A 21,895-nucleotide genomic window follows, 5' to 3' on the forward strand; every position below is an offset into this window, starting at 1 on the left:
CTACCACTCGTTCGTGGGCTTGCCCTTCAAAAATCCATTGATGACATTGGTAAATGCTTTATGTTTGTCCCTCATTGGGCAGGTTTTGTTACCACCTTGGCCGTTGCCCTATTACATGGCACTTGCACTTTTTCCATAAGTTTGACTGCAAGAAAACCTATTTTTTTTTTGCTTTTGTGTGTCCTGCTTCGGCCTCCATAACTTTTGTCCAATTAAACTATCTGTGCCAAATATGCGTTATTTTTCCCCAAAACCATGGGGATACTAAAGATATCCAAGGTTTGGGGACTCCCCTGGAGTGGACTGAAAAATTAGCCAAAAGATAACTGTATTTTGGGGTTTTAAGTAAAATAGGAAAAAGTGCTCTGGGCAAAAGAGTCTATTTTATTCTCATAAAAATGACATCAGCGGACAGTTTGATGTGCTAAAGTCATCCTCAACATGCAGTCTGAAAAAAACCATACTTTTTTTACCACAGTACTTGTATTTTTCAAAGTGGTAGCCCATTTTTAGGGTCGAGCCTTCGTCGCATGCGCTTGCGCATGCGTATCGCTAGCGAGACGCTTTAGGAATTAGAAAAGGGCTCGGAGCCCCATCCACATCACATCAGTGTCTTTCATTGGTTCCTGTGCTTGCCTGTTAAAATCGGCTTGCTTTCATTAGTGGAAGGCACGCATACGTCTTGCCTTTTCTGGTGGTTAGCCCTCCTCCAGCGCTGCGACCAAGTACTGAAAACATGCGAGGCTCGCTATTTTCCGTCCGGTTTGTGGACTATGTTTTATTATCTTTTGTTCGCAGCGCGATCTCGCTTGGCAGAAGTTGAGCGCTTTGCATAATATTGGCCCTGTTACATAGTTACTTGCACTTTTGCCAGTTACGTAGATGATTGCACTTTTGCCAATAGGTTTCATTACGAGTAAACTGTAGCAGTGCGATTGCGCTGTTTTTGGAGATGCTGTGCCGTCTCCACCGGCTGCGCGTACTACCCGGGGTCCAAGCTGACGGAAATTGTACAATATCTCAATCTAGATATATATTGTTGGGAGGGCATGACCTCGGTGCAGATGTTTTAAATATGTGGCACATAGGGCTGCCAGGGTAATAAACTGTAGCAGCGCTATCGTGCTGTTTTTGGAGATGCTGTGCCATCCCCACTGACTGCGCGTACTACCCGGAGTCCAAGCTGACTGAAATTGTACAATAACTCAATCTAGATATATATTGTTGGGAGGGCATGACCTCGGTGTAGAGGTTGTAAATATATGGCACATACGGCTGCCAGGGTAATTGAGTGCTAGACTGGGTAGTCCCCGAGAGGGGGGGTAATACAGAATCTTAGGATGAAGGGGCGATTGGTGCGTACAAGAGGCTGTGCCCTGTCCAGGCATGAGGTGGGAGATCAGTTCTCGGTAACAGTTGGGGTGTGGCTGGAGGGGTCTGGGAAATATAAGTTCTTTACGCGGTGGACTGACAAGTCTGCATACTAATCCTATGTCGGCATATCGTTGTGTTTTACTTCGTGGGTTGTATCACATGCATTTTAGCATAACGTTTGTCAGCATAATTGTGTGAAATAAAGCTTATGGGAACGGCGTCACCAGTTAAAAGTTTGTCTCTTGTAGTGAAGAACGCCAGTGTTTGCAGTCTCACTTACCGGTGCACTTTACTGACTGATGCATGCAGCGTTATATCCCATACTTTGCATGTACTCTGGGATCTTTTGTTGGATAGCTATATTGGCTGTTCTTTTTTTTTCTTTTTTTTTGAATAAGGAATTGCTGCTTTCCCCTCTATTCTGCCATTCTACCACACCTGGACCATAGCTCTCACCATGATTTCTTACTGGCTATTTTATTTTTCCTTTCACTGCGAATGCATTTTTTTAAATATGAATATTTGCCTCCCAGCTGCCCCTCTCTCAAATCATGGTCACAGCTACAATTGAGTTTGCTAAAGTCGGAGGTTTTAAAAAAATGGCTTTTAGGTGCGCGCCACAACGTACACTAGTGTTACAGCACATCATAGAACACAGCAGCCATCTATAGGAGGTGTTTTTATTCTCTGTATGTGACTGCCCACTGGAGTGACTATAATAAAATAAATAAAGTGCGAAAAATGGTTCTCAGTTTGGGTTCTGAGGTCTGGTCATCTACTTATCGGACGTGTTTGGTAAAAAACGGGTTATGCACTTAGTAAAGTGCCATGTGCATGTGTAGCGGTATTGCCATTTGTCAGAAGACTGTTAAAGGGGCATGAATGATTAAAGATTAGAATGCTTCATTAGTTTTTTGGGTAATTACAGTTGTTAATGTAAACACATTTAGGGTGCAACAAAAAATGCATTTCAAGTAAATGTAAGACTGCCTTCCGAAACGTTTTCTTCCTAACAGGCTGTAAGCCTGTTTATATAGGGGGAAGATTTTATAATTGGATCTTTGTAAAAAGAGGACGTGCGCAGACTTGGAGAAACAAGTTAATAATTTGCGTTGGAACACGTTGGTAGCACATTTACATGAATCAGTCAAGGAAACTTTAAGCAGTGTATGCATAAATTGCGACAGATGATTAAGTTAACTCAGCTATTTTAGGAAAGTTTGACAAATACGTGCAACATGTGAGGTTTGTAATTGAATATTCCAGGTCCAAGACGTAGTAATCTGTTGCCCGCTCTGTACTTATATTTTAGTATTTGTGCTGATCCATCGTACAGCTAGTGTACATGTATAACCCAAACATTCTCGTTTAAAATGCAGTCTGAAGTACATTGCTTGTTATTCTGCAGCAGCAAGAGTGGTTTCCTGATCTGAGGTTTCCAGTTTCCAGTCTGTCATTTCTTGCATTGCATTGATTCCCTGAGATCCACGTTTAATTTTTAGGTCCTGCATTGCAGCGCGCATGCGCTGCTTTTCCGACGTGTTGGTGTGTATCTGGGCTTTTAACAACACCCACCTCACGCCCATCACTACCACTTGTTCGTGGGCTTGCCCTTCAAAAATCCTTTGATTACATTGGTAAATGGTTTACCTTTGTCCATCCTTGGGGAGGTTTTGTTACCGCCTTGGCCATCACCCCTGTTACATGGCTAATTGCACTTTTGCCGATAAGTTTAACTGCGAGCGAACTTCTTTTCCTTTTGTGTATCTCTTCACGCTGATGCTCATGGCAGCCGTGGCACTGTGAATCGGCGCCCTTATGTGAAAGTGTTTAACTTTCAATTTTCAATTTATGTGGCAAGAAAAGTCGGGTTAGGGGTTTCTAACACTAATAGCTCGCATCAAGCAGGTGCGAGACCCATTGCATTGCAAAAGCTTGTTGCTATTGTCTGTGCTTTCAGCCTACTTTCAGGTTGTGGTGCAAACCAGCGTGAAACCCATTGGATCCAGAAAAACTGTATATTTCTGAAAAGTAGACAAAATTCCAAATTCAGTAAGGGGATATGTGTAGACCCCTCAAGGTTTTTCCAATAAAACTAACTCTTAAGATAAACAAATATTAGAAACAAGTAAGAGAAAACAGCCATTTGTCACAATCTTTTCATCTGTAACTTTTTGTCATGATGACTGATTTACAAAAGCAATGTACCGTTATGTTCACTAGACCCTTTTTGCTGTGGGGATATATAGGGCCCATATTTAAACTTTTTGACGCAAACCAGCGCCAGCGCTGGTTTGCGTCAAAAAATGTACAGCCGGCTAACGCCATTCCAACACACGAGGCGGGCGCCTTATTTATGGATTGACATTACCCGGCGCTGCGGCCTGGTGAGATTAAAAATAAATGACAAACCGGGCAACGCAGGCGTAGGGAAGAATGGGTGTTGTGTGTCAAAAAATGGTGCAAGTCAGGTTAGAGTAAAAAATCATGGCTCTAACCGGACTTGCGTCATTTTTAGGAAAGACAGGAGTCATGCCCCCCTGCCCAATGGATATGCCCAGGGGACTTCTGGCATGTAGGGGGGTCCAAGTTAGGTCCCTCTATGCCACTTAAAAAAAAATGTAAAAAATACTTACCTCCACTTACCTGTACTTACCTGGGATGGGTCCCCCCATCCATGGGTGTCCTCCAGGGGTGGGCGAGGGTGGCAGGGGGTGTCCCTGGGGGCAGGGAAGGGCACCTGTGGACTGCTATAAATGAGCCCACAGGTCCTTTAACGCCTGCCCTCACCCAGGCATTAAAAAACGGTGCAAATCAGGCTGTGTGCCATTTTTTAAGGCCTGCCACCTCCTGTGCGTCAGAATTACGCAGGAGTATAAATAAGGTGCACATGCCTTAAAGTCATTTTTTGGACGGGAGCGCCTACCTTGCATGTCATTGATGCAAGGCGGTTTCACTCATCCAGAAAATGACGCACACTGCTGAATTTTGACGTTTGGTGGGTCGGGTGTCAAAGTATAAATATGGTGTTAGGTTTGCTCTGAATTTGTGACAAAAAAAATTTGATGCAAATTCGGCGCACACAGAGTATAAATATGCCCCATAGGGTTTGTAGTTCTTCCAAGAACCCTGGTGATCAGAACCAGCAGCTGAGCTGTACCATACAATAGTTTCTCATTGTGTACTGAGTACAGACCAATTCATATGGTGAAATATGTATTGTGAAAAATAGATATCAAGGTAACCTATGTATTTCCGAAATGGGAACAAGACATGGAGTTTAGAAGCAGGGTTTATTTGTACATCTCTGAATTTGTGGGAGTCCGTATGAGTATATGATTTAGATGGTATTTTTCAAAATGTCTTCTTTCTTACACACTGGCTAACATTTGTAAGGCAGAAATGCAGCAAAATCCAATTGGCAATAATAAATATTTCACTATTCTGTGCTCTCATATGTCTTCTGACAAAAATGGCACCTCACTTGTGTGGGTAGGCCTAGTGTCCACAACACAAAACGGCCCAAACCGCAACATGGATACAGCACATTTTTCCACTCAAAGCTCTCCTGTTTTTTTGTAAAGTGTGTAGCTGTAGATTTTTGGCCCTAGCTCAGCCAGAACCTAGGAAATCCTAGCAAACCTGTACATTTTAAAAAACTAGATGCATAGAGGAGTCCAGGATGGAGTGACTTGCATGGCTCTGACTAGGTTATTTTACCCAGAATCCCTTGCAAACCTCAAATGTTGCCTAAAGTTGCACATTTACCTTGAATTTCCATGATGTAAATATCCAGAATCTGCATGAATCCATACAGTTCATACCACCCAGAATTGGAGTGATGGGGAGCACTAGCCCATTGTGACTCTGTCCCCCTAAAAATCTACGCCCTAATGGGCTCTCAGGCTCTCTTGCTCCCACCAGAGGCAGATTGGAGGAAAATAGCTAGAATGTGCCCCTGACAGGTGGCAGAAAGACTGCGTTTTTGTGGGAAGGGTGGAGGCTACACCCGATACATGGGTGGGCTGCTCCCACCCCTCTACTCCCCTTTAAAAATCCTCAGTGGTTAGTGGGCTTTCTGCCTCCCTCGGGCCAGATTGGAGGTAGAAACCTCCAGTCTGCCTCAGGGGCACAAAGACTTGGGTTGATCCATACTTGAGGCCTACGGACCACTGTCTACTCTTAAAAAATAATAAGAAAACTTTATGTTTGAGACATAATGGTCCGCTGACCCCAGCAGGCCACCATCCCTGTGATTTTTGTGATTCGCAATGGGTCGCAAACCGAATTCAAACTTATTAATATTCATAAGGTAGGCCTACTTGCGACCCTCTGGGAATCACAAAATGTATCAAAGACAGATGTGTACATTGGTGTTTGAGATTACCAAATAGCGAATCGCAAACATTTGCTATTTGGTTAAGTGGCAAACGATTACCTATGTACATCTTGCCCTGCGTTTTTAAACTTGTAGTCACAGGTTTGAATCCCAGCAGGATCACACAGCCTTTTAACCTCCTCATAAAATAAGTATTTTGGCACTAAAACTTCTGCCCATCCCCCTCTGGTGTGATCCTGGGCTTTACAAAGACATATTTTATATTATCTAAGTGGCAGCAGATAACTTGTCATGCAGTCCGACACAAGGTTTCTTGTTTAAGTTCTTCGAAAGTGTTGTGCTTTCACTGTATATAATCTTTTCCAGTTTTGACCTCTTCTTTTGTACCCTGGGACCTACAACTATCCTCACTTTGTTTCTGACCAGAGGTAGGATTACTGACAAATTAATGTAATGACTAATGCTAAAAGAACTGAGACATCACACAGTACTGCATACACTGCCATTTCCGCTTACTTAAAAGAACTTTGTGGTGGTCAATGCCTCCTCATATAATGAAAGGAAATAAAGGTACAAACAATATTTACCCCAAATTAGTCGCAAATCAGCACCTTCAGAGATCGAGGAGTCCAAGTGTTAATCGGTATAAAACACATCATCTGACATTTCTCATTTAGAAAAAAAGGTTTGTATTCTTTGGTTTCCTATGCTTGCATTTTTCAGTGAGAAGAGCATAAAAGGCCCTTCTTGATATTTAGTCCAAACATTGATACGCATTCTGATTTTGCAAATTATCCCAATGCTCATCGTTTTTTGTTTTTGCATTCCAATGACCTGCATCGTTAATGTCGAAAAAAGCAGGTTCTATAGATGAGATAGATGAGTTTAATCCTTTTTGACAATCTTTTCGAGGATTGAGTAGTTCATAGTGTTTAAGATACTTACCATAACTCAGAAAAGCACAAGCACACTTTATTGTTGCCTATTCAACATTGATCGGATAATGATATACTATTGCTGAACATGTGTATGGACAATAACTATTCATATCATCCTAATTAGTGGAATGAGAGACTGATTGGTCCCTGCCTGGGGTTAAAAACTTGGCATTTCACTTATTATGCAGCAGTGCAGTGGGTGCATTAATTCAGGGCTTTAAGTGGGCTGGGTTCGCCTGGCTCTGAGACCCAATTGTAATTGTATGCTCTCTCTTCATGTCCTTAATTATTTGCCATCAAAAACACTCAATTATTTCTAAACAATGAATGTAAAATCGTTAAGATAATCCACATTAGTGATTTAGTAGCTGTTTATAATTTAATTTTTATCTATTTCCAAGATGTTGGTTTTCTGTATGTTTTGTTGTTCAGCATACTAGGATAGTGCATACCTTGAACCAAGGTTTGTCCAGGTGTTTATAAGGGGCCACGATTGATAGGTCTGGAGTTGAGGTTGAAGGCAGTGTGATGTTCTCAGAGTATCTGCCACTGGGTCAAAAAGGTGTTTACAACACTCCGTCATCCAGTCTTTGGCCACTCTGCAGAGCGAACAGAGCAGTGTTCTTGTAAGGTATTCGGTTACGAAAAAGATTGACAAGGGACATGAAGTGCAAAAGAGCGTACATGACTAACACAGAGTGAACATAACAGGAGTGACTGAGACACTTTGAAGACCACTACTCCTTCGATAGTCCTCAGTAATGTTTAATTAACAGTGATATAATTTCTGAACTGAGTTATTTTCAATGTTATTTACAACACAATTATTGCTGTTACTCACAGCTAAATCCAACATACAAAGTCAATAGTCCTGAGTGGTTTCAGGTGCATTGCAGTTCTCGTGTCATAGTTCAGCATGCAAAAACAATGCTCAGAGGAACCAAAATACCAGTCATCTGGCACACCATGGGATTCATAGAAATTTAGTTTATTTGTTTAAGCCATGCACATAATTACACAGGCCATGCCCCTTTTAGAGACCCCAACTTTTTTCTTCTCACTTAAAGGCCTGCAGTATTTAATCTGATGTATACTTTTTGGCCATGCGTGCTATATCGTCCTAGTACAGCATTGCAAGCATGATAAGTACAGCTTCAGTGAACCTTACAGTCGTTGTTGTAAAGAACATGTTTTCACTGATACAAGGGATCCATCTTAATATAATTTTCTGTGAGCCCTTTGTTCGTTCTATTGCTGAGAGTGCAACATTCATAAAACATCCCATAGAAAGGACATACATTTTTGTGAATGGGTTCCACCCATTTAGTATGCCAGACTTTTATTTGCTTATGAAGACCTGGTTCTTGGACCTTTATTGTGTTTGAGTCTCACTAAATGAGTCTCACTTTTAGTAATTTCATGGTAATTGGACTGAGTGTGTTTACTACCAGCATCCATCTTTGAAGATAAGGCCTCTGTAAGGGAACTAGAGTTAGAGACACTGGGCTGGTTACATGTGAATACATGCTCAAACATGAGTGCGCATATGTGCGGGCTGCCTGTGAGAGACTCATGTCTATGGCAATTTTAAGCTGCAAATTTGACTTGCCAAGATAACCCCTTTTGACAGACCTAAAGCTTCCATTTAAATATTAATAAGTGACCCATTTGTACATCTTATTGCCCATAACGCAAGGGCACACGCTATTTAAAAGTAGGACAAGTATAGGTTAATGTTAAACACGGTCTTACAGTGAAATATCTCCAAAAGCTATATTATTTTCATTTTAGCAAGGCTGGCCCCTTCCATACGGAAACACTAGGCTACATTGTTACGTTAAATAAAAGCTAAATTTGGATTGGGAGCAGCCCGAGAAATAATGCAGTGATTTTTTTTTTTTGTTATTCAAAATCCAGTTCAATGGTGAAATCAAACCTTCTCTTACTATTAAGCAACAAGGGGCATTGTTATACCCCATTTGTGCCGAATTTGCCTAATTTTTTTAATGCAAATTCAGCGCAAAACTAACTCCATATTTATATTTTGATGTTAGACCCGTCTTACGTCAAAATATTGGAGTTTGCACCATTTTTTAGATGCGTGAACCTACCTTGCGTCAATGAGATGCAACGTAGGCGTTCTCATCTTAAAATGGTGCTAACCCCATAGCCCCATATTTATACCCCTTGCTAAAATGGCGCACAGGTGGGAGGAGGGGCTAAATAATGGTGAAAAGCTTGCTTTGCACCATTATTTTCAAAGTGTTAAGGGACCTGTGGACCCGTTCCCATGGTTAAATACCATGGAATGGGTCCACAGGTGCACTCCTCAAGCCCCAGGAACACTCCCACCCACACCAGAGGGACACCAAGGAAGGAGGACCACATCCCAGGTAAGTAGGGTAAGTATAGATAAGTAAATCTTTTTTAATTAAAGTGCCATCGGGGGACCAACTTGGGGCCCCTCTGCATGGCACAGGGTGCAATGGCCATGCCCAAGGGACACTGGTCCCCTGTGCTGGCCATTGGGGTGGCGGGCATAACTCCTGTCTTTTCTAAGACAGGAGTCATGTGGTATGGGTGATTTTGCGTAGAAAATGGCGCTAGGCTGGTTAGAGTAATCTTTTTTTACTCTAACCAGCCTAACATCATTTTTTGGTGCAAACCCCCCTTCTCCCATACCGCCAGCCCCACATGGCTAATGTAATTTTTTTTTGTATGCTAGCCCACCCTTTGCACTGGCTTGCGACATTGGATAAATATGGAGCCCAGATGGTGCTCAGCAATGGCGTAAGCCGGTGCTAAACGTTTTGTGCAAAACTGCGTTAGTGCAGTTTTGCACCAAAAAGTATAAATATGCCCCAAATACTTAAAAAAAGTTAACTGCCCCCTGGCAGCTGGATGGATCCCCCGTGTTGAGACCATGGACATAGGGCTTGGATGCGGGAAGGTGTTTTTCAAGATAGCGTGGGTGCTGTGCCCACCACCTTCCTGAGCTTCAAAGGATGCCTACCCTGTCACTAGTAGATGTAGCTCACACCTATGTCTGCCTCCCTTTTGTCTTCCTAGACAACTTGGCCCCAAAACCAGTGGGAAAGGGGATCAACCCCAGAAATTATTTGGAGTGACCACAAGGAAAGGTGTGCCCAATATTATAGCCACACCTCTGAGTGGGCATAGCAGCTCTGCACAGGGGAGGAAGGGTTCTCCTGGGTTGGCATATCCCATAATGCTCTGCAGAAGGGTTGGCACACGGGTGGAGGAATGTTGTGGTACTCAAGGATTGGCCAGGGATGCGTGGAATCTAGAACTGTGATACTCAAAGTGTGGCCCAAGGGCCGCATGCAACCCTCATGACCATTACATTCAGCCCCCTGCTTAACAGCAGCACTAGCTGCTGTTTACTTGACTGAGCACTGATATTAAGAATGGATGGATTAAATAAAATGGCAAGCATTGAGATAAAGTTAATTGATGTTAAACAAAGGAAGTAACTAGGGTGTCCTGCACCGCTTAACTTTAGTAACACTTAAGTTATTAAAAACATCTAGCAGAAAACATGTAAATTATAATAAAGTCTCTTCATAATTCAAAATTCAAAAATGCAGAACCGTTTCACCTTAATACATCAGTTCATTCCAGTGGGTTGCATTGAGAACTATTTTTTTAAAAAGTGATAGTTTTGAAACATGTATTTAGAAATCTTCATGCACCTCCCCACCCTGAAAACCATGGCAATAATGAACTAAGAGGCAAGTCAATTGCTATGTGCACCCTTTGGGGGGGCCTGGATTGCTAATATTTATGAACAATGTTATAGTTTATTAAATCAAAACCAGGCAAAGGTTTTTATACAGGGCACATCCTGAAGACACGCATTTCAAGGTCTTCCTATATGTGATAGTGACGAAAAAGGATGTCCAGTAAAATAAAGCAATTATCTAGGACAATTTGGCCAAGTGGGAAAGCTGGGATTTAACCCACATTTTCTGGCTTCACATTGTGCAATTTAGCCACTATAGCCACTAGATGTATATGTTCCCTTTCATGCTTGTAAATGCTGTCCAATCAACCCCCCACCAAACCGCCAGTCTGCTGCCATCAAAGCGGCCCTCAGTCACACTACAGACCAAAGCTTGTAGCCCCTCAGAAATTGTTCGCAAGTACCCATGATCTAGAACTTTCCCACCACACTTACAAACACCTGCATCGGGGATAAACAACGAGCAAGACCCTGAACCTGGATGGCTCTGACAATGGGATCAAGGACACCTGGAAAGAGAAGCTACATGATGCCCCTGATGGATTAAGGATTCACAGCTGACCCAAGTTACTAATGAATCTCTTCAGGGCTCGAGGCACTGGATCTGGACTCTGCTGCTATTACCAAGTGCCTTGCAAGACAGCCAGGAGATTTTGGGGCTTGGGAATATAGGCAAAAGAGTGCTTTGCTGGTTGATTTGAAAATTCTATGTAAATCATTCATTATTATCTAAGGCACTGGTCTACCTTCTTTGAAGTTTCTTACACACAAGCTCTTTAAGGTAACCATTATGGTTACACTGGATTGTGCCACATGCTGCAACTCCCACTTAGAACAAGTCTTTAAATAATTGCACTCCTGTTTATAAATTGTCAACATATAAATAGTGACCTATATCTGGCAAGTCCCCACCCATTTTTTTACTTACCCTGAAAGTAGAAGGACTACCAAGGGGGTCAATTGAAGAAACCCTTTTAGTGTACACCCGGAATATGCATGCATATACAGCTGCACTGTCACACAACACATACAGCTTAATGCCATAACTTGCTCTCTTGCTGGGTATATACTGTTTGAAAACCACATGACCCTTGAACATGACCAGAGAATCATCCACAGCTGAATTCTGACCCGGAACATAGATCTCTTAGAAAGGATTTACTAAATACCTAAAGAAAGGATGAATCAGGGTGATCTTGTGGCAGCACTTTAGCATTGTCCATGAAATGCAACATCTGCTACAGAAGCAAATACCAATTTCTGCTCGTGTTCACTGAAAAAATTAGCAATTGCCATCAATGGAATAGTAGACCAATACAAAGACAATGATGCCTTCCTAGGTTATCTCATCAAAAAAGTTAAACCGAAGACCTGCTTTATTTCATAACGATTTATAGGAGTCTACCTGGTATCTCTAGTGTGGGTCTTACCCGTAGCACTGTTGTCCCTCAAAAACTATCCTGCATATGGATGGGTCTGCTCAACAATAGCATCTAAAACACGTCATCGATAAAAAGTTGTATGGAATTGACTGACAAAACATTCTTAGTATTCAGTCTACATCCTGTAAACCACTAAAGGCAGGCAAAACATGGTGCACCATGTTAGAGACAGCCCAAGGTTCAGTACTTCCAAAAGGGGCATCATGGAGGCCTGTAAGGGGGGAATGTCAGTGCTTCCACTGAGGGTGAGTGTTAGGATGTGCCAGACACATCCTAGGCACCAAAGACGGTATTATTTATTCTTTGTTTTGGAAGATGTAGTCATGTCTGTAGTTGATTCTGACTCCTCTTCTGTTTCACGTGTGTGACTCCTAGTGCATCTCGGGTATCGATGCTCTGATATAGACAAACTCATATAGCTAGAAGCCTCCTCACTTTACTGGCCAATATTGCTTGATCACTAGAACATCATTGAATAGTTTAGAGTAATTATAGTAATGTCATTATCTGGCCTATTCCTAATGAGAACCCCTATAGAAGTTGCCAGTTTGCCAACATCTTTGCCATTGCATTCCATGTTCATAATAACATGGCAATATCTTTTATTGGATTGCACCACAGAAAAATGGCATGGCCTCTGTCAGATTATCCATGCTACTGGTGACAGGTATAAAACCTTCACCCACCTTACTGCCAATGTGCCGAGCAGAATCCATTTGCTTTGTTTGGAGTAACATTGAATGTTCAAAGTGTTGCTCCTGACATGTGACTTGAATCTGGCGTCTTCTGGGCACCCATCTTCACCTTCTGATTCTTCTTATGTGCAAAGGAGCCTTAGAAAACTGGAGACACTGAGGAGATGAGGTAACAGGAGGAGGGGTGGTGATGTGCTATTTTTTTGCTCTGTATAACATGAGTTGGTAGACCTTTTCTGTTGAAAAGGACAGGTGTCTCAAGCTTGCTGCTCTTCCTCTTCAATACCATCTTCCTCAACAATCTCATATCTAAAAGGTTCAGTATCTATGGTTAAATGATTAAACAGCCAGTTACTAAACATTTGATAAGACTGCATATAGAAATATTTTATCATTTTATATTTAGAGTATTTTGTTTTGCTTTATGTAAGGCAACTCTTAACGTCACTCAAAAATAAAATATTTTTACCACACACCTAAAAGAGTTTCCATGTGTATGGTTGTTTTTCTTAAGTGTGCCTATGCTTGTTTGGAAATATACAGTACTCTATATTTTTTATGTAATCTAAAACGCTCTGTCCATGTCATTCAGTCCACCATTCAAAGTTTCAAGACTGTGATGTGTTGGATGACTTATTTGTAAACTATAACATAATGCATTACTACATGCATTCTATAAGATGGTGTGTGTTCTATTTCTATATATAATAAATGTTAAACAGTGTAAAATATGCCTTATGTGATTAATAAAAAAAAATGAATTCATATGAATACCTTTAAATGTATTTTACAATGTTAATTAATGTAAAAAGTTAAAAAGTAGATTGAACTAACCTACTGGTGGCTATACTGGCTCTGACTCTGAAGTTGATGGTTGTTAATTCTGACACGTCCTTAGAAAGGTGTGGGGGCAGGTTCAATGGATGCCCCTCCAATTCCAGCAGCTTCTTTTCTCCGACTGACAAGCTTTTCTTTTGTCCTCAAGCAAAGGTCAGATGACCACTTTCTGAATTCCCCTATAATCCTAATGGTCGCTTCAGGATCAGTAATCCTTTACCAAATTTTTTGTCCAGATCCTTTTTATTGTAGTTTCAAGAACTGTGAGTGATCCTTTTCCTCAAATCAGTTGTTGCTTACACCACATTCTTCAACAAGAACTTGTACTTGTTTGTGAATTTATGTTCCTAATTTAGCCTCCCTCCTCTCTATTACTCTGGCGGCTTGCCATTTTGTATGATCGAGATGGATAATAGTTGCTCACCTTCTCTCCTCTCAACTCCACAGTTAATTAATGTGAAGGATGTGGTGTATTTCCTATTTGTGCTTTCATCAGTCAGGACAAGTGTGACATTCGCAAATTGTGAACGGATTTGATTCACTTAATGGAATTTGATATTTAAACAAAGAAAATTTTAAGAAATCACAAATTTAGACTACTGTTCCTTTGTACATTTGATTTTATGACTCACGGTTTGCTATTCATTCCCATTCACAAATTAGGACTTGCTAATACGTTTTATAATACATCTGACCCCTACCAAGTTTACCTAAATGTAAACCTCTGAGTAAGGCTTATTATGGCACTACACAGTATCATTGTTGCCAAAGCAATAGCTGCTGCTAAAAATATACATTTCAGGTCCATCAATATGCATCTTTGTTCCTGGTCTAGAATTACACCTACATTGGCTGTGAGACATGGTAATTAAATTATTATTAAACATGTCCTGAGCAGATTAATCCTTTATCTGCTGGACCTCCCTCTAAGTGCTGAGCCCTTATTTGGCAATTTGGGGTAGTTCGTGCTTAGGGCTCTATACCTTTTTTTCACATAAAGTATCCAGGCCAAATTTGCATTCTTTTTTCCAACATCCTGGGGATTCCAAAGGTACCCCAGGTTTTGGATTCCCCAGAACAGACAAAAAATAAGTGAAATATTGCTACGTTTTGAGTTTTTTGGTAAAAATAGTAAAAGGTGCTCTTGATAAAAGTATGTGTTTTTTCCTAAAATGGCATCAATTAATGGTTTGCTGTACTAGATTCATCATCTTCCCAGCATTTAGGAATATGCACAGCTGAATCAAAAACAACATGTTACCACAGTTTTGGCATTTTCCTATGAGGTAAACAATTTTTCCTATTTCTGTGTCCTCTTTACCTACTTCCAATTTGTGAGTGTGAAACCTATGGGTAATCCAGAAAAGCTATATATTTCTAAACAGTATACAAAATTACAAATCCAGCAAGGGGTCACAGGTGTAGATCCCTCAAGGTTTTCCCCAAAACCTAAGGGCCTGATTATGATCTTGGTGGATGGGATACTCTGTCACCGACTTGACAAATACCTTGTCTGCCATATTACAAGTTCCATAGGATATAATAGAACTTATAATATGGCGGACGGGACATCTGTCACGTTTGTGACATAGTATGCTATCTGCCAAGATTGTAATCAGGCCTGAAATCTTGAACTACAGAAATACTGAAAATGAATAGGAAAAAACTGACATTTGTGACAACTTTGTGTCACAATTTCCAATTTACAAAAACACTGTACATTTATGTCTGCTAGACCCTTCTGGTTGTGGTTATATATAGGGTTTCTAGGTTCTTTAATAAACCAAGGTACACAGAGCCAACAACAGAGTCACACAGTATAGTGGTTTCTTATTGTATACTGACTATAGACTAATTCATAAGATGAAATATGGGTATCAAAGAAACCTATGTATTTCTAAAATGGGCACAAGATGTGAAGTTTAGGAACACTGGTTATTTGTGCACCTCTGAGTTTGTGGGTACCTGTGCTAGCATATGATTTAGAGTGTATTTTTCAAAATGTCTTCTTCCTTACACACTGTCTTACATTTGGAAGGCACAAAGGCAGCACAATCCAATTATTAATAACACATGTTCTTCTATTCTATGCTCCCACATTTCTTTCAATACAAATGGTACCTCATTTGCGTGGGTAGGCCTAGTGTCTACGGAAGGAAAGGGCTCAAAACATACCATGAACACGTCACATTTTTCCACAGAAAACTGACCCCTTTTGTAAGATGAGTAGCTGTGATTTTGAGCCCTAGCTCAGCCAGCACCTATGGAAACCTTGGAAACCCACACAATTTTGAGAACTAGACACATGGGAGAATCCAGGGTGGGTTGGCTTGTGGGACTCTCACCAGGATTCTTTGCCGAGAACCCCTTGCAAACCTCAAACTTTGACTAGAAAACACATTTTCCTCACATTTCTACATTTCTGTGATGGGAAGTTCTAGAATCTGATGGTGCAACAAATGTCCTTCAACCTAGCATTCCCCCAAGTCTCCAAATAAAAAGGTACCTCTCTTGTGTGGGTAGGCCTAGTGCCTGTGACAGGAAAGGTCCAAAATGGAACATGGATACATCACATTTTTCCACTGAAAACTGATTTTTTTGCTAAATGGATAGCTGTGGTTTTTGGGTCCTAGCTCATATATGACTGCCTTTTCATTCTCTGAAAATCGCCATTACCTAATTTTAAACTGGCTTGTCATCGCCATGTGCCACAGTATAATGCAAAGTTATCACAGCATACCATGGCACAAAGCGTAACTAATGTGCAGCTGCATTATTGGAATTCAGAACCCTTGTGTCACACATGGTGTCACATGAGCAATGCAATACTTAAGTTAGAATGATTAGTAAATCTGGAGAAACTAAAGGCAGCACAATTTGTTGTTTTTAATTACTCTGTGCACCATAATCTACATTTCTGCTCAATTTCACATACACCATATATCACATTCCTGTAGCCATTCCACTATATGCTATTACAGCCTACACCACTCCACTCTATACTCCACTATGCAAAACTCTTCTCTATGCCTCTCCACTCTGTGCTATTACGCTGTACACATCACCACTGTATGCCACTACACTCTATGGGCCAGATGTAGGTAGGTATGAAATTGCGACTTGCAATTTGCGAGTCATAGCGACTCGCAAATTGCAACTCGCAATACGAGATGCAGAAAGGTGTCTCAGACACCTTCTGCGACTCGCTATGGGGTCGCAAAGACCCACCTCATGAATATTAATGAGGTGGGTCGCAGTTTGCGACCCCATAGCGAGTCTAGGCACTCACAGGGATGGTGGCCTGCTGGAGACAGCAGACCACCATGTCCGTGACTGCTTTTTGAAGAAAGCAGTTTTTTCTTTTCTTTTTGCAGCCCGTTTTCCTTAAAGGAAAACGAGCTGCAAAAAGAAAAAATACCGAAACCATTTGGTTTCGGTTTTTTCAGAGTAGGCAGTGGTCCATAGGACCATAGGACCACTGCCTGCTCTGAAAAAACATTTTTAGTGACATTCACAAAGGGGAAGGGGTCCCATTGGGACCCCTTCACTTTTGCAAATGAGTTACCATCCACTTCAAGTGGATGGTAACTGCAAGTTGGTTTGCGACCGCATTCGCGGTCCCAAAGAAACTCTGCATGGCGATGCGGTCGCAAATAGGAAGGGAACACCCCTTCCTATTTGCGATGCACAACCTCAAATTGCGAGTCGGTACCGACTCGCAATTTGAGGTTGTGCATCGCGTTAGGCCTTTTGCGCCTCACAAACTGCGTTTTTTGCAGTTTGCGAGGCGCAAAAGGCTTGCTACATCTGGCCCTATGTTCTTACGCTGTAGACAACACTGCACACACCTCCAACTTATGACTCTCCAGTCTCTGTACGCCATTCCACTGAATGCTTCTCCAATATATGCTATTTCACTCTATGGCATTATACATTACCCCACTCCACTCTACTCTATTCCACTCTATGCCACTCCACTCTACAACATTCTACTGTATGCTATTCCACTGTATGCCACCCCACTGTATGCTACTCCACTCTGTGCCTCTTCACTTTACCCCTCTTCATTCTATGCTATTCCATTGGGTGCCACTCCACTGTATGCCCCTCCACTATATGCTATTACACTCAACCCCATTCCAGTGTACACTTTTCCAGTCTACACCACATCACTGTACGCCACTGCACTATATGCTATTCCAGTCTAAGCCACTCTGCTGTACACCATTCCACTCTACCCCATTGCTCTGTATGCCACACCACAATATGCTATTACTCTCAACACCACTCCAATGTATACCACTCCACTCTACATCACTCCATTCTACACTAGTCCATTGAATGCCACTCCATTCTACACCACTCCAATATATGCTACTTCATTCTACACCCTTACACTCTTCTCTACTCTACTCTATGCCCCTCTACAGTATGGTATTCCACTCTACTGTACTTCACTGTATGCCATGCCACTGAATACTTTTACAATCTAACCCGCCCAACAATGCCCCACTCCAGTCTACACCACTTCATTGTACACCACTCCACTGTATGCTACTAAACTATACACTCTTAGACTTAGCCCACTCCAGTGTACACTACAACACTAAACGCTATTACACTGCACAGTACTACAGTTTACGCTACTTCACTCTACACTATTTCACTTTATGCCACTCCACTGTATTCTACTGCACTCTACCCTACTCCCGGCTACTCTCATCCACTCTATATATCTCCACTCCTCAAAACTCTAATTCACTCTATGCCATGTAACTAGACTCTACTCCCTTCTATCCTGTACACTCCATTCTCCAAATTTGCACATGCCTCTATACCGATACACTTTACTGTGCAACACTCTACTCCACTCTACAACAGTTTCAAACTCCGTACGGCACAGGACTCCACTCTGCTATATGAGGTGTCACTCAAATTTATAACAGTTTCCTCAACTCTATACTACATCACTTTAAAGTATGCCGCCCCATTCTATGCTAATCCACTGTAGCCTACTCCACTCTTTGCCACTCCACTGCACACCACTCCACTCTACAATATTCCACTGTATGCTATTCCACTGTATGCTACTCCACTTTAAAGTAATCCGCTCTACACCACTGCCCTGTACGCCACTCCACTCTACGCCACTCCAATGTATGACACTCTCTTCCACTCTATATCAATACACTCTATAGAAGTCTACAACACTTCATAACATTCTACAACATTTTACTCCACTCTATCCCCATACACTGTACTATCCAACTCTATACTCCACTGTAGGCCAAAACACCCCAATTTACAAAACTTTAATCCACTATACAACACTTTTCTATATGGCACAGCACTCTGCTCTACTGTATGAGACCCCACTCCAGTTTATAACAGTTTACTACCTTTGCTATGCGCTCCACTTGATGCCACTCTACTCTACAACACACCAATACGCTCTATTGTATTTTACTCCACACTACGGTCCACCACTCCACTCAATTCTACTCCACTGTATGAGACTTTACCTCACTCTGCTCTACAATACAGCAAACCACCCTATGCAGCACCATTGTTTCAAACACTATTGCACTCTATGCAACTCCAATCTACAACACTCTTCCACACTGTATGACACTCTCTGATACTTTACTCCTGTGTATACCCCTTCACTCCACTCTACAGCACTGTACTATACTGTGTGCCACTGTATAATACTGTACTACATTCTACTCTACAATACTCGAGTCCACTATACAACACTGTACAGAACTCTTTGAATGCCACTGCACCTCACTTTACACCACTCTACTCTAACAAGTGCTCCACTCTACTCCACTACTCCACTGTACGCAACTCTATCCCATTGTACTCTATAATACTGAATGCCAATCCACTGTACCACACTCTACAACACTGTACTGTACTGTACACCTCTCCACTCTGCAAAAATCAACTAGACTGTATGCCATTCTATTCTGCTGTAATCTACATTACTTTCCAATACTGAATGACACCCCACTGCACTCTAGTGTACAACACTGTACTTTAAGTTTTGTTACTTTATTCAACTGTATGCTGTGCCACTCCACTCTAATGCATTCCATGCAATTATAGTCTGTGACACACCACTCTACTGTATGACACTTTACTCCACTCTTCACTACTCCACTCCAGTTTACTCAACTCCACTCTACTGCATTCTACTACACATAGGGGGTCATTCTGACCCCGGCGGTCTTAGACCGCCGGGGCCAGGGTCGGCGGGAGCACCGCCGACAGGCCGGCGGTGCCCCGCAGGGCATTCCGACCGCGGCGGTAAAGCCGCGGTCGGACCGGCAACACTGGCGGTCTCCCGCCAGTGTACCGCCGCCCTTTTGAATCCTCCAAGGCGGCGCAGCTAGCTGCGCCGCCGAGGGGATTCCGACCCCCCCTACCGCCATCCAGTTCCCGGCGGTCCGCCCGCCGGGAACCGGATGGAGGTAGGGGGGGTCGCGGGGCCCCTGGGGGCCCCTGCAGCGCCCATGCCACTGGCATGGGCACTGCAGGGGCCCCCGTAAGAGGGCCCCTACAAGTATTTCACTGTCTGCTTGGCAGACAGTGAAATCCGCGACGGGTGCAACAGCACCCGTCGCACCTTCCCACTCCGCCGGCTCGATTACGAGCCGGCATCCTCGTGGGAAGGGAGTTTTTCCCTGGGCTGGCTGGCGGTCTTTTGGCGACCGCCCGCCAGCCCAGGGAAAAACTTAGAATACCCTCCGCGGTCTTTCGACCGCGGAGCGGTATTTCGGAGGGGGGAACTCTGGCGGGCAGCCTCCGCCGCCCGTCAGGGTCAGAATGACCCCCATAATCCCACTTTATCCCACTGCATTATAATCTGCTCTATGCCACTCCACTGTCCTTTACTTCACTCCAATGTATGTAATTCCACTCTACAACACTGTACTAGTCTCTATGCCACTTTACTTCACCCTATGTCCATCAACTCTACGCCACTGTACTACACTGTATGACACTCAATGACACACCAATAAACTTTTTTCTATGATACACCACTCAACTATATAAAACAATACTCCACTCCACAACACTCTCCCCCACTGTACTCTATGGCACCCCACTTGTTGATAGTCTTCTCTGTGACACTCTACTTTACCCTACTCTACTCTAAAAGACTCTACTCCATTCTATGACACTCTAAGACGCCCTACTTCATTGTTCAACACACCATTGCACTGTACAACTCTCTGCTCCAGTTTATACTATGTGACTCCACTATATGAGACACAATGCTACTAGCTGACCGAGTGACCCCCTCAAGGCCTGAGTGGCCTACAATAGGAATAGCGCTGCCTGCCATACCTGGGGGTATACATATATCATAATAGAACAGACCTACTAGAAAAGAATGTAGGACGAGTGATACACGTGGTCCACAGCAATCTGGCCTTTTGGGAATCAATACCCCTCTCAGTGGCAGGATGTGCTGACCTACTAAAAATGATTGTTCTGCCCCGATTACTTTATCTTTTTGTCACACTTCCATTCTGGATCCCACGTGTCTTCTTCAAGGAGCTGAACTCACTAATAGTTGTATTCCTAATGGGATTGGGTAGACGAAGGCTTGCGCTTGAAATGATTCTGAGACCTATAGAGGACGGGGGACTGGCAGTCCCAGACTTTGAGGCCTATTACTTAGCAGGTCAACTACAATGGTTGACCCGATGGATAGCCAGTCACGTGATGCTGGACAAAACAGTAATGTCCCTTACTCCAGAGCTCTGGACTTTGGCCAGAGTGATATTCGGAATCGTCCCTCCTGCCACAACCTTATCTGCAGAACTGAGGGCACTGTGCAACTGTAGGATGCGATATTTCCATAAATCGGGCGGTGCTATGCCTTATGCCCCTAAGATTTCAATGCAATTTATGTCAGTATTACACCATGGATGTGACTGGGGTGGACTCTCTAGATGGATAGAAGCAGGCGCTACATCCATTGGAACAATATTCAAGGCTGATGCCCTACTACCATTCGGGGAGTTTAGGGCTCAATACGATCTACACCAAGGACACTTCCTCCTCCATAGAGCAATCACTGAGGCGATCACCAAGCACTGGCGAATGGGACGAGCAGAACCTCCCCCTTCGAGGATTTTCCAGTACCTGACTAGCAGTGTGGGCACATATAAGATGTTGTCACCCCTGTATGGGAGAGCAGTTCTTTGCCAAACCCTTATGATCCTTTAACAGAAATGGGAAGAGGACTTGGGCACAGTAATCACAGATAACGATTGGGGGGACATACTGACCTAGATGCCTAAAGTCTTTAGAAATGCTAGATTCAGGATTATTAACTTATACGTACTACATAGAGCATATCTAATGCCAGGTACGCTGCGGAGGCACTGTAATCTGATGGAAGCAAAATGTCCGCAACCTGCCCAGCTCTAAGGGAATTCTGGGTCTCGGTGGTTAACACTTTAACGGAAGTCATCGAGAGGGAAGTCCCC

This window comes from Pleurodeles waltl, chromosome 1_1, assembly GCF_031143425.1.
Source record: "Pleurodeles waltl isolate 20211129_DDA chromosome 1_1, aPleWal1.hap1.20221129, whole genome shotgun sequence".
Taxonomy (NCBI): Eukaryota; Metazoa; Chordata; class Amphibia; order Caudata; family Salamandridae; genus Pleurodeles; species Pleurodeles waltl.